This window comes from Salvelinus sp. IW2-2015, linkage group LG2 (genome assembly GCF_002910315.2).
Source record: "Salvelinus sp. IW2-2015 linkage group LG2, ASM291031v2, whole genome shotgun sequence".
In the NCBI taxonomy this organism is placed as follows: domain Eukaryota; kingdom Metazoa; phylum Chordata; class Actinopteri; order Salmoniformes; family Salmonidae; genus Salvelinus; species Salvelinus sp. IW2-2015.
This window is the reverse complement of record NC_036839.1, coordinates 36,547,922-36,561,536: the sequence shown is the minus strand read 5'-3', so window position 1 is coordinate 36,561,536 and position 13,615 is coordinate 36,547,922. Positions and strand designations below refer to the sequence as shown.

At 40.8% G+C, this 13,615-nt stretch overlaps 1 long non-coding RNA gene across 5 annotated transcripts in view; it reads left to right on the top strand.

Moving 5' to 3' along the window:
- The first annotated feature begins 1,121 nt into the window (after positions 1 to 1,121).
- LOC111979243 (uncharacterized) overlaps positions 1,122 to 13,615 on the top strand; it is a 146,932-nt gene continuing 134,438 nt past the window's right edge. Inside the window, exons 1-5 of one of the 5 annotated variants that reach the window (XR_002879295.2) lie at positions 1,122 to 4,401; positions 5,255 to 5,300; positions 5,414 to 5,482; positions 6,685 to 6,865; positions 7,114 to 9,650. This is a non-coding gene — a long non-coding RNA (uncharacterized lncRNA). Of the gene's footprint in view, positions 4,402 to 5,254; positions 5,304 to 5,413; positions 5,483 to 6,684; positions 6,866 to 7,113; positions 9,651 to 13,615 lie in introns of those variants that run through there. The other 4 variants (XR_011481569.1, XR_002879293.2, XR_011481566.1 and 1 more) reach the window with 4 other exon arrangements.

Here is a 13,615-nt window from a genome sequence, read left to right as displayed (position 1 = left end):
AACAGAACACAAAATACCCAGAGATCGCCGAAGAGGCAGATCACCCCCCACCCCCCCCCCCCCCCACACACACACACACACACACACACACACACACACACACACCACACACACACACACACAACACACACACACACACATACACACACACACACGCACCGAGAAGAACCAAGCCATAACACAACCGGAACACCGCGCACTTCGTAATCAAGCAGGAACATTTTACTAACATTTTCACAACGTTTCTCTAGCGAATGTCGCCCAGTTTACGACTGCACTGAGTACACCCCCCCTCCCCATTTGTAAACTGGCGTCCATTTTGAAAGGGGGTGTTTGTGCAAGTCAGGTGCTATTGAATCTTATCTATTTGCCTTATTATTTTCACTCAATGCCACTGACTTTCAGCTCTGAGTTACAGTTATAGATATTGTTATTGTTCTTCACTTCTTTTATCTTTTTACTCTTTAAATAACACAGTACTAATTTAAGAATGGGAGTTACCACTGGCTACAGATGCTTGTCACAGTAAGAGATCACCATAGGTTGAGTGTTGCTAGCACACAGGTATAGTGATGGTTATGTTGTAAATATATTGCTTTTCTTTTTCCTACCTAATATAACAGCCACCATAATCTCTATTTCAATTTCAATTTTATTTATGAGATTTATGAGAATATGTAGAGCGGATTTGAGTTGCCAAAGAACCATAAACAATGTGACATATGAAAGTACAGTATGTTATTCTGGTCCATCCGGACCCAGGCACTTAAAGTTACAATACTGCGTTTAGCATTACATGTTACATTTAGCATTACATGTTACATTAAGCATTATATGTTACATTTAGCATTACATGTTACATTTAGCATTACATGTTACAAAATTGAGCATTACATGGTTACATTTAGCATTACATGTTACATTAGCATGTTACATTAGCATTACATGACATTAGCATTACATGTTACATTTAGCATTACATGTTACATTAAGCATTATATGTTACATTTAGCATTATATGTTACATATATTAGCATTACATTTACATTTAGCATTTTATGTACATTTAGCATTATATGTTACATTAGCATTATTAATGTTACATGTAGCATTACCATGTTACATTTAGCATTACATGTTACATTTAGCATTTTATGTTACATTTAGCATTATATGTTACATTTAGCATTACATGCTACCCAGGTAGCATGTTATGTTACAACTTTAGGCATTATATGTACATTTAGCATTACATGCTACAGTTAGCAGTACATGTTACATTAAGCATACATCAGTCCTGCCGCTATAGGCCAACACCTTCAGTGCCTTGTGGTTCACTATGAAAAACAGAACGGTGAAATAAAGCTGTGGCAGCATCACTGAAAGTGTGTGTGTATGTACAGTGCATTCGGAAACTATTCAGACCCCTTGAGTTTTTACATATTTTGTTACCTTACAGCCTTATTCTAAAATGGATAACAAAAAAAATCCTCATCAATCTACACACAATAACCCATAATGACAAGCGAAAACAGGTTTTCCAATTTTTTTGCAAATGTATTAAAAAAAAAWAATTGGAAAACCTTATTTACATAAGTATTGTGTCGAGGCACAGATCTGGGGAAGGGTGCCAAAAAATGTCTGCAGCATTGAAGGTCCCCAAGAACACAGTGGCCTCCATCATTCTTAAATGGAAGAAGTTTGGAACCACCAAGACTCTTCCTAGAGCTGGCTGCCAGGCCAAACTGAGAAACTATCTCTGCAGCACTCCACCAATCAGTTCTTTATGGTAGAGTGGCCAGACGGAAGCCACTCCTCAGTAAAAGTTTGCCAAAATGCACCTAAAGACTCTCAGACCATGAGAAACAAGATTATCTTTGGCCTGAATGCCAATCGTCACGTCTGGAGGAAACCTGGCACCATCCCTACGGTGAAGCATGGTGATGGCAGCATCATGATGTTTTTTTTTTCTTCAGCGGCAGGGACTGGGAGACTAGTCAGGATCGAGGCAAAGATGAACAGAGCAAAGTACAGAGCGATCCTTGATGAAAACCTGCTCCAGAGCGCTCAGGACCTCAGACAGGGGGGAAGGTTCACCTTCCAACAGGACAACGACCCTAAGCTCACAGCCAAGACAACGCAGGAGTGGCTTCGGGACAAGTCTCTGAATGTCCTTGAGCCCGGACTTGAACCCAATCTAACATCTCTGGAGAGAGCTGAAAATAGCTGTGCAGCAACGCTCCCCATCCAACCTTACAGAGCTTGAGAGGATCTGCAGAGAAGAATGGGAGAAACTCCCCAAATACAGGTGTGCCAAGATTGTAGGGTCATACCCAAGAAGACTCGAGGTTGCAATTGCTGCCAAAAGTGCCTCAACAAAGTACTGAGTATAGGTTCTGAATACTTATGTAAATGTGATATTTCTGTTTTATATTTTTAATAAATTAGCAACAATTTCTAAAAACCTGTTTTTGCTTTGTCATTATGGGGTATTGTGTGTAGATTGACGAGGAAGAAAAACKATTTAATGCATTTTATAATAAGGCTGTAACCTAACAAATTGTGGATACTTTCCAAATGCACTGTATGTGTATGTCATTGGAGTCCACACTGGCACATATTCACACACATACACACACACACACTCTTAGTATGGGGGGGGGTAAGCTTGCCATGTCTATGCAGAGTGTTTGTGTGTTTTATCACAAGCCGAAGGAGTTTCCACACACACTCACACACACTTGCTCTTGTTGACGGAGGAAATTCATGGCGTGTAGTTTTTGTGCAGAAGAATCCTTAAAAAGAGGAAGAGAGTCGTCAAACACTTATCTGTTCACTCGGCCACTCAATCTACTTAGTGTGCAGCAATAGTTCTGTGTATGTTTCCGAATACGTCTTTCACATTATTTTGCATGTTGAAGATTATTAATCATATGCTAGAACCCTAAGAAAGGCACATGTATATTCTTATTATTACACTGATATACTTGACCATGCCAACTGAATAGCCTTACTCTTCCTGTACATACAGAACATAGAGGGAAAGGGAATACCTAGTCAGTTGCACAACTGAATGCATTCAACCAAAATGTGTCTTCCGCATTTGACCCAACCCCTCTGAATCAGAGAGGTGCGGGCTGACTTCATCAACATCATTGACCTTTCAGTTACTGATCTAACACTCTTAATCACTAGGCTTCCTGTTGCCCCCTAGATAGGCCTAATGCAATAGTCTTCCTGTGACAATTAGCTAGATAGATTTAGATATACTAGATTTGCCATTTTGGTCAAAGACAGAGAGGGATGCATGTATGACTATGCATTTCAAGATTCCCGTGTGTTTTAAATCTACAGTACTTTCAAACAACTTTTTATAATTTATATTGCCAACTGGCAGGTGTCCCAAATCTAGAACATGAACCCTTCCCTGCTGCTCCCCTCTTTCTTTTGATGGTGAACTCTTGAACTCTAGAACCCTAGAACCAAGACTCTCCTCTCCCAGCCCTGAATCAGTCAAGTATCAAATTAATTAGATGGAAGAAATTAAGCTACCAGACCTTACAAGCTACTTGTAACCAACAATCTTTCATATAATTAGTTTTGACCCAATCAAAGCCTTTTGAAAGTAGAAGGCTCTCATTGGCTAACATGACTCATCCTGCCCTTTGGTCTTGGTCAATGAGAGTCAGATTCAGAGATGTATTTCCATATCACCTATACATGATTGCATCCTCTTCTCATATTATGTCAATACTCAACCATATTTTATGTGTTTTGTTATTATTCTTCCCAAATGCTCATTCATAAATACAGTATAAGCAGGACTCATTGTGGAATATGACAGAGTTTGGAGACCAATTTGGCTGGAGAGTTCTCTGGTTGTAGTCCCTAGTTTATGATGAGTAAACAGACCAAAACGATTCCCCTCACCTCCCAGTCCCCATACTGTGTAACTCATTCAATAAAATAATTTCTATAAAATATCATGCATTTTCATAACTGTGTCCTAGATATATGATATGATATCATATTGGTGGCAGCGTTGGGATACAGGCTACAGTTAGTCTGGGTACCAGTCTGTTTAGCTAACATTCCACTCTGTATTCCGTGTCATATGCCAAAGTTTAGCAGAAAGTTTAGCTAAACAGACTTCTATGTGCACGGGTAAGCCTCGAGCAAGGAGCGAACAACCACTGTAGACACAGATCTCAGTTATTTAACGTTAGTTATTACAGACAGATCTGGCATTTCTCCATCTGGAAATTACTATTTACAACACAACTGCAATTATTTTATTTTATATTTGTCCAAGATAGCTAGCTGCAAAGCTAGCAAGCGAGTTAATTTAAGATGCCTCTAGATCCAGTTCGCCAGCAGAGCAGCACTCGCCAAAAAAGACAGGTATGTCACTTTTGCTTTAAGAACTTTCTAATCACATCTAAAGTTGTTTGGTATGCAATCGCACTAGCTACATATATTTAGCTGAAAATACTTGATGAAATGKATTGTTTCTTTGTAGCTAGCTATCTAGCTTGGTTGTAGGCTGTAGGTTACAGTAGGCAAGTACAGTAACATTGCAGTAGCTAGCTAACGTTACACCTTTACTGAATGACAACAATATAGCCTGAACACTGTTCTGTCTAGCTAGTTGGGCTTAGAAATTGACAAATGAACATATGGAGAGATCACACATACATGCAGCTGTGGTGGTGTCACTTTTTTTGTAGCTATCTACCTGCTTTAAATAGTGAAAATACTCCAGCCTTTGGTGCTCCCGAGTGGCGCAGTGGTCTAAGGCACTGCATCTCAGTGCTAGACGCCTCACTACAGACACCCTGGTTCGAATCCAGCTGTATCACAACCAGCCGTGATTGGGAGTCCCATAGGGCAGCGCAGAATTGGGCCAGAGTCGTCCGGGTTTGACCGGTGTAGGCCGTCATTGTAAATAATAATTAGTTATTAACTGACTTGCCTAGTTAAATAAAGGTTGAATAAAATAAACAGCAGGTCTCCCATGAACAAGTGATGTTGACCTCAATGGGACAACCAGGTAATTAAAGCTACAATGTTCTGTGCATTCTCACTAGATAGAAGTGTGTGGTGCAAGGTTCAGTGGAATATTTTCAAAAGAAATAGATAATGATAGTCTCTGCAATTTTCAGTCAGATGAGACACCTGGTCTCATTCATTTACAGATTGAGAATGATTTCCATATCTGTTATTGCTAACGGTGTTGCTTTTAATAAACACACAGTAAACCAAAAGCTGCCACCATTGCAGTGGGTGCCGGATAGACAATGGTGGTAAATATCTCATTCAAATTKTATTTAATTCATTAATGTGGCCACTTAATTTACTGTATGGTTATTGTTATAAGTTATGGATACTTAATGTTAATATTCCTTTACCATAGGTCCTTCATTCTCGAATGTGAAGCCGACTGACCCTAGCAGGAAGGACCAGAGAAAAGTGTTTGCTTAAGGTATGACTTCATATTGAGTAAAATGTAATTCCACTCAAGTTCAGATTTAGATTTAGAGTGACTGACATGAATTGGAACGTAAAAAGCATGAGCTGGCGCACACACAGATAAAATATTTTTCTGTCGAGGTGGGGACTAACGGYGAATAAACTGTAAGCTATAATATATATATATATAAACTCCCAGTCATTTATTGGGTAAAACACCAATGTTTCGGCATCACTGTGCCTTCTTCAGGGTAATGTCATGAATGATTGAACCAGGTTATGTAGACAAACAGTGCAATTAGTGCAACTAATGACAATAGTGAGCGGTGTGACATAATTATTAGGTTAATAAGAATGAATTGAGTGAAACAGTTAAAAGACAATAGTTTACAGCATGTTGAATATATTAGGCTATTATTATCATATGGCAACATAGTTAAATATTGTACATAATATTAACATCACCATACACAATTGTAATAAAACATGTGTTACATGAAATCTTTTGGTTCAACCATAATGCATAATAGCATCATCAACAGGGGGAACATATTGGGTGTACGCTGATAAGCTGTAGAAAGAATATATTAATTGGTAAGACTTGTTCATAAAAAACAAGAATAATTGTTCATGAGAAGGGCCTGAGATCAAAGTCAATATACAGACCACTAAGGGTCAATGTTTTTGAATTGGAACATGAGCAGGCTTATTAGTCTACACTCAGGTGGAACAAYAGATATGGAATGCATTAGTCAACAACGGTTGTGTCAATGAATGCATATTACAAAGGTTGAGAGGTGCGTACACACTTCCAATGTGGCCTACATCTGTTATTAAACTTGAGTGATGACTAAGCCCTAAAGGTTGTGAAACTTCACATGTTTAAGCCTATGTCAGTTAAGATCGGAATGTTTGCTATCCTACTTACTGTACACTGTTGATAGTACTTGATGCCAAAGCTAATCACTGAATATCCTACTACAAGGACTCAGTCAGGTTGCTAAACTTCTGTATCGTATGAACACACACACCAGGGGTTGTCAGGGCGAATACTCTAAGCAGTCAGGAAAAGCTCGTCTTGTACTTTTAGTGACTGAATGGAACAAAAAAGAAACAGCACAGCAACATGATCGCTCCGCCTCTCAATCACACGCTCACTCACATTGATCATGAAGCTAAACTTTCTCATTTAAGGTAATTGGGCCTCTATTTTAGGAGAGGAATGACATGCATGACCTTCTGTCTCTCCTCTCTACTGAGACCGATCTGGCCGCAGCAGCGCAGGCCCAGCTCTAACAGTGGTCTTCCCAACCGGCTGTCTTGTTCTGCTCCCCTTTGGCAACAGCTACCGCCACAACAAAAGAGGATTGCTCTGAAGAGTACCTGCTGGATACAGGTAATTGAAATGATATCACACACACACACACACACACACACACACACACACACACACACACACACACACACACACACACACACTTGAAGTTTGCACTGTCGGTTAGGGGCTCATAAGTAAGCATTTCACTGTAAGGTCTGTTGTATTCGGCGCATGTGACTAATTATATTATATTTGAACATTTGATTTGATTCAGGTTAGTGTATAGTAAAAGCTTTGTCATTAAAATAATATTGTGCCTCTTTTAGAGCACACCTCTGCCAGCCACACCACCACTGCCCTTGACAGCTTCTCCACTGGGCCCATCAAGAGATGAGGTCGCGTCTTCATCTTGTACCACGACCGATGGACAGAGCCCATTAGAGCTGCCAGTGATGGGCTACTGGCCAATCACCACGGGGAAGAAGATATCCTGAAGCGGGTGAATCTGCTCTGCTCTTAACACCACCCCAGAGAAGCTCCTAGAGACACACAGCTGTGGCATTATGTTACTGTAGAGAGTGAAACAGTCAGTGTCCCAGTCATGTCCTCAGTCATGTCCCCTGCCTCCTGCACTTACCCAGCAGAAGGCCTCACCTACTCAACGTTTACATTTGAGGATTTAGCTTCCGCTGCCTCCTTTCAATGGGAACTGGAGGCCTCGAAGCAGAGGGGGCAGTGAGGAAGGAGCGAACAGAGGAAAGAGATGAGCATCCCTCCGGCCGTCTGTACAGGTTCTGCCAGCAGCCGCTGAAACAAATCTCCAACAGCCCATATCAGCTTTTCTTGAGTGGTAGGAAAATATCTACTGCCTAGTGTTTCCCCTGTACATTGTACAGGGCATTGGAGGGAGCTCCAACAGTCTGCCTTTTATGAGACTGAAAAGAAGAGATGGATGGTGGAGAAGGGTAGTGACTCTATACACACGTACACACAGAAATAAATAGGAGTTGCAAATCTATTGTCATGGAAATTACCACCAGGGATTCAAAGTCAAACTTAAATGAATAATGATTTATTTTCAGTTAACTGGAGAGGTTTCAACAAACTTAATGCACCATAGTACACGTCGGTCAGGAGCTCTGTCTCTCAATTGTTCGCGGATGATGTGTCTCCTTTTGGGCAGCTCACAGTAAGGGTCTGGGCGGGTCCTCGTTGTCTTTTGGTCTGATGGAAATTTCCTTCATGCTTCATGAAATGTGCCACCAGTTTTCCTCGCAGACCCTCACTGGAAAGCTCCGCAGGCAGAATCAATCATCCGGTTCTTGATGCCAAATTGTCTTGGAAATTACCACCAGGGACTCAAAGTCAAACTTAAACGAATCATTATTTATTGTCAGTTAACTGGAGAAGTTCCAACAAACTTAATGCACCATAGTACACGTTGGTCGGGAGCTCTCCGGGGCAGTCCCGTTAGTTCTCTTATATACTGCTTACACAGACAAGTTATATTTGCATGATTTACATTATACATTATTCCTGATTAATTCATTTGGTTATTGCTTAAACTATCAAAGGAGGTTCTATCAAAATACGTCATTATAAGTAAGCGAAATGAACACATAAAACCAGACACTTCATCCTTTCAAATCCTTCATTCTGGGTTGTGCAATCCAACTTGTAAAACCATTGCAGTAGAATGTTTTATGCTTCACTACAGGACACTATTTCCATTGGTGGAAGTGGTTTGGACTCTCGTTTGATTTGTATCTATTTCACTGTCCATTATTTTACATTTAATCAGTAAGGCCAGAGGAGGTGTGGTATATGGCCAATATACCACGGTTAAGGGCTGTTCTTATGCAAGATACAACGCAGAGTGCCTGGACACAGCCTTAGCCGTGGTATATTGTCCATATATCACAAACYCCAGAGGTGCCTTATTGCTGTTATAAACTGGTTACCAGTGTAATTAGAGCAGTAAAACTACATGTGCTTTCAGCCAATCAGAATTCAGGACTCAAACCACCCAGTTTATAATACTGAACATACATTGCTGTATATTTTGTTGTACAAAGTTTTGTGCTCCAACACTATCATAAATATGTCTGTGATTTCATTAAAGTAAACCTCAAAGTAAAGTAATATTCTCTGAGTTGCTTCAATGTTGTCTTTATGAATAAGATACATGCATGTCCATTGTTCTCCAACACTGTCATAAATATGCCTTTGATTTTATTAAGTTAAACCTTAACCTAAACCAATCTTCTCTTAGTTTTTCATGTTGTCTTTATATGCGTTAAAATGGAAATGAAACGTCCTCCAAATGCAAAACGTCCTCCAGCTATTTCTGAACTTTTACTTTTGAAAAGCGATATCACAACTATAAATATAGTCAAGTACACACACATTTTTTACAAAAGTGATTCAGTTGTTCTGATGGGAATCTGTGATGTCATAGGCCTCCTTGCTTGAGGAACAATAGAGGAGCAAAAGAGAACAAAAGAGGAAAGCATTTATGCGAATGCATTTACATTCGCATATCAAACTGTTTATGCTAAACGGACCTAAAACCACTATCCAGCTTTGTTGTATGAAAAAATGAACACATAGGTGTTGCTCATGACTGTAACTGCCGAGGTAGAATGTTGAAAGTAGAACAATCCACTTTATGTGTTTATCTTCAGATTTATCTTTTATTGACCTACTTTGCATCTCACAGGGTATGGATGTTACTGCTCTGAAGAGGCACTCAGTTAATCACAATGTGTCCCATCCTCTCCTGTAAAACGATTTGCTCTGAGGTAATAAACATTATTAAAGACAAAAGAAATCTATAAACTGATTAAACTTTACTAAAACTCTATCACAAGTTGTAATGTAATTATTGTTTTAAGTACAGTGTACCAACTTCTGAGGGAATAAACTCTCTTTTGTAAATGTTTTAAAATCATAGTACAGTGTAACAATCATAGTACAGTGTAACAATCCTAGTACAGTGTAACAATCATAGTACAGTGTAACAATCATAGTACAGTGTAACAATATAGTAGTGTAAAATCCTAGTACAGTTGTAACAATCCTAGTACAGTGTAACAATCCTAGTACAGTGTAACAATCAAAGTCAGTAACAGTGTAACAATCCTAGTACAGTGTAACAATCCTAGTACAGTGTAAAATCATAGTAACAGTGTTAACAATCTAGTAACAGTGGGTAACAATCATAGTACAGTGTAACAATCATAGTACAGTGTAACAAGTATTGTAAATACTCATGTATTGTCCCGGGGTTGGATCGAACCAAGTCTAAAAAAATGTCAAAAAATGTCAAATAAGGTCACCAAAATTGTGCTACAGCTACGCACCACTGCCCAGCTCGATAGTCACCATTGGGGAGCCCATCAGCGTACATCCGTTTTTTTCAGTCCTTGTAAAAGCTGTGTGATGTAGTAGTAGATAAATTCACTAGAGGGCAAACTCAGTCCACTGTGGTGAAGACTACAGTTCAGTTGAGTTCAACCTTCAGCTATCAGAAAGATTTTATTGTGAAGCCATATTAACTTCATTTCCACATTGCCATTTAAGTCATTCAGCAGATGCTATTATCCAGAGTGACTTATAAATGTGACAATAAGTGCATTCAACTACGCTAGTCAAGACTACAATGCAGCCAAGCCACCAATAACAAGTAGGTCTAACAATGAACTTGGATGTCCACCTCGACTGTGTCTCTCCCTGTTCCAGTTGCAGTGTATGCACCTTCACACCGGGGCTGAGGATAGGAGCCCTGACATCAGCACTTCTACTTGGCCCAGGGCCAACAAACCCACTCACCCCAGGCTGCTAAACACTAACGGATCAATGCACTCCTGGGAAAGAGAGGGAGAGAGATAACCTCCTTTCATCTCTCCATCTCTCCGCCTCCAGTCTTTAATCCCTTACCGGAATCCTACCCCTTCTTTTCCTCTCCTGTCACCAGCAGCGAGACAAACATGAACTTTGACCATGGGTTGTCTGGAAAAACAGACCTTGACCTTTCACCTGGAAGCGTAAACAGAGACTGAGGTAACCCAGGTAGAGCAGAGAATAGAGACTCCTATTATGTTCTTAAGCTACTTACTCTAGCCACTACAGCATCTACAGATGTAGGAACTTAATTTGAGTCAGTTTGCCACAGCAGGAAAATAATCCTGCAGCAACAGGAGATTTTAATTATGTGGATTATACACTACATGACACTACATGGATTATACAATAAAAGTATGTGTACACCTGCTCGTCAAAATTTCATTCCAAAATCATGGGCATTAATATGGAGTTGGTCCCCCCTTTGATGCTACAACAGCCTCCACTCTTCTGGGAAGGCTTTCCACACGATGTTGGAACATTTCTGCAGAGACATGGTTCCATTCAACCACAAGAGCATTAGTGAGGTTGGGAACTGATGTTGGGCGACTAAGCCTGGCTTGCAGTCGGCGTTCCAATTCATCCCAAAGGTGTTCGATGGGGTTGAGGTCAGGGCTCTGTGCAGGCCAGTCAAGTTCTTCCACATCGATCTTGACAAACCATTTCTGTATGGACCTCGCTTTGTGCACAGGGGCATTGTCATGCTGAACCAGGAAGGGCCTTCCCCAAACTGTTGCCACCAAGTTGGAAGCACAGAATCATCTAGAATGTCATTGTATGCTGTAGCGTTAAGATTTCCCTTCCCTGGAACTAAGGGGCCTAGCCCGAACCATGAAAAACAGCCCCAGGCCATTTGACCTCCTCCACCAAACTTTACAGTTGACACTGTGCATTGGGGCAGGTAGTGTTCTCCTGGCATCCGCCAAACCCAGATTCGTCCGTCCGACCGTCAGATGGCAAAGCGTGATTCATCACTCCAGAGAACGAGTTTCCACTGCTCCAGTATCCAATGGCGGCGAGCTTTACACCACTCCTTCCAACGCTTGGCATTGCGCATGGTAATCTTAGGCTTGTATGCGGCTGATCGGCCATGGAAACACAATTCTTGTGCTGACGTTGCTTCCAGAGGCAGTTTGGAACTCGGTAGTGAGTGTTGCAACTGAGGACAGACGATTTTTATGCGCTACGCAATTCAGCACTCGCTGTCCCGTTCTGTGAGCTTGTGTGGCCTACCACTTTGCGGCTGAGTCGTTGTTGCTCCTAGACGTTTACACAATAACAGCACTTATAGTTGACCAGGGCAGCTCTAACAGGCCAAAGATTTGACAAAGGGACTTGTTGGAAAGGTGGTATCCTATGACGGTGCCACGTTGAAAGTCACTGAGCTCTTCAGTAAGGCCATTCTATTGCCAAGGTTTGTCTATGGAGATTGCATGGCGGTGCGCTCAATTTAATACACCTGTCAGCAAAGGGTGTGGCTGAAATAGCCAAATCCACTCATTTGAAGGGGTATCTACATACTTTTGTAAATATAGTGTAATTAATGGACATTCTTTGTAGAAGTTGATACATTTTTCTTTGGGGCAAATCAAGGCTGACATTTTAAAGTAGAAACTTATAAAAATTATAAACTCTAAAGGCCTTTTTAAACTTTGAATACACTACAAGTTTGCATTTCCTGTCGTGCAGAAAAATTGTCAACAACATTCTGCTGGAGGTCATTTTGCAGGGCTCTGGCAGTGCTCCTCCTGCTCAAAGGCGGAGGTAGCGGTCCTGCTGCTGGGTTGTTGCCCTCCTACGGCCTCCTCCACGTCTCCTGATGTACTGGCCTGTCTCCTGGTAGCGCCTCCATGCTCTGGACACTACGCTGAGACACAGCAAACCTTCTTGCCACAGCTCGCATTGATGTGCATCCTGGATGAGCTGCACTACCTGAGCCACTTGTGTGGGTTGTAGACTCCGTCTCATGCTACCACTAGAGTGAGAGCACCGGCAGCATTCAAAAGTGACCAAAACATCAGCCAGGAGCATAGGAACTGAGAAGTGGTCTGTGGTCACCACCTGCAGAATCACTCCTTTATTGGGGGTGTCTTGCTAATTGCCTATAATTTCCACCTTTTGTCTATTCCATTTGCACAACAGCATGTGACATTTTATTGTCAATCAGTGTTGCTTCCTAAGTGGACAGTTTGATTTCACAGAAGTGTGATTGACTTGGAGTTACATTGTGTTGTTTAAGTGTTCCCTTTATTTTTTGAGCAGTGTATATTTAGATTTGTTTTACACTTTTTTGGTTGCAATGTAGAAAATAGTTTAAAAAAAACCTTGAATGAGTAGGTGTGTCCAACTTTTGACTGGTACCTCTATATCTTTATTGTTGTCAAGGGAATTCAAGACTACATTTAAAGGCATATATCAAAAACAATACATATTTACAAAGTAGAAGAATAGAAGATGTCACGCCCTGGCCTTAGTATTCTTTGTTTTCTTAATTATTTTAGTTAGGTCAGGGTGTGACATGGGGAATGTATGTGTTTTTTTGTAGTGTCTAGGGTGGTTGTAAGGTTTAGGGGGTTTATTAGAGTAGTTGGGTTTATGTTTAGTATAGTAGTCTAGCTGTGTCTATGGTTGAGTGTAGGTATCTAGGAAAGTCTATGGTTGCCTGAATTGGGTCTCAATTAGAGACAGCTGGTTATTGTTGTCTCTGATTGGGAGCCATATTTAAGGCAACCATAGGCTTTAGCTGTTTTGGGGGAATTGTCTATGTCGAAGTGTTTTGTGTCAGCACTGATTTTTGTATAGCTTCACGGTCGTCTGTTTGTTTGTTGTTTTGTTTTTTCCTTTTTTTAAATAAAAGAAGATGTACTTTCCACGCGCTGCGCCTTGGTCCTCTCTCAGTCCCGTTGACGATCGTGACAGAATTCC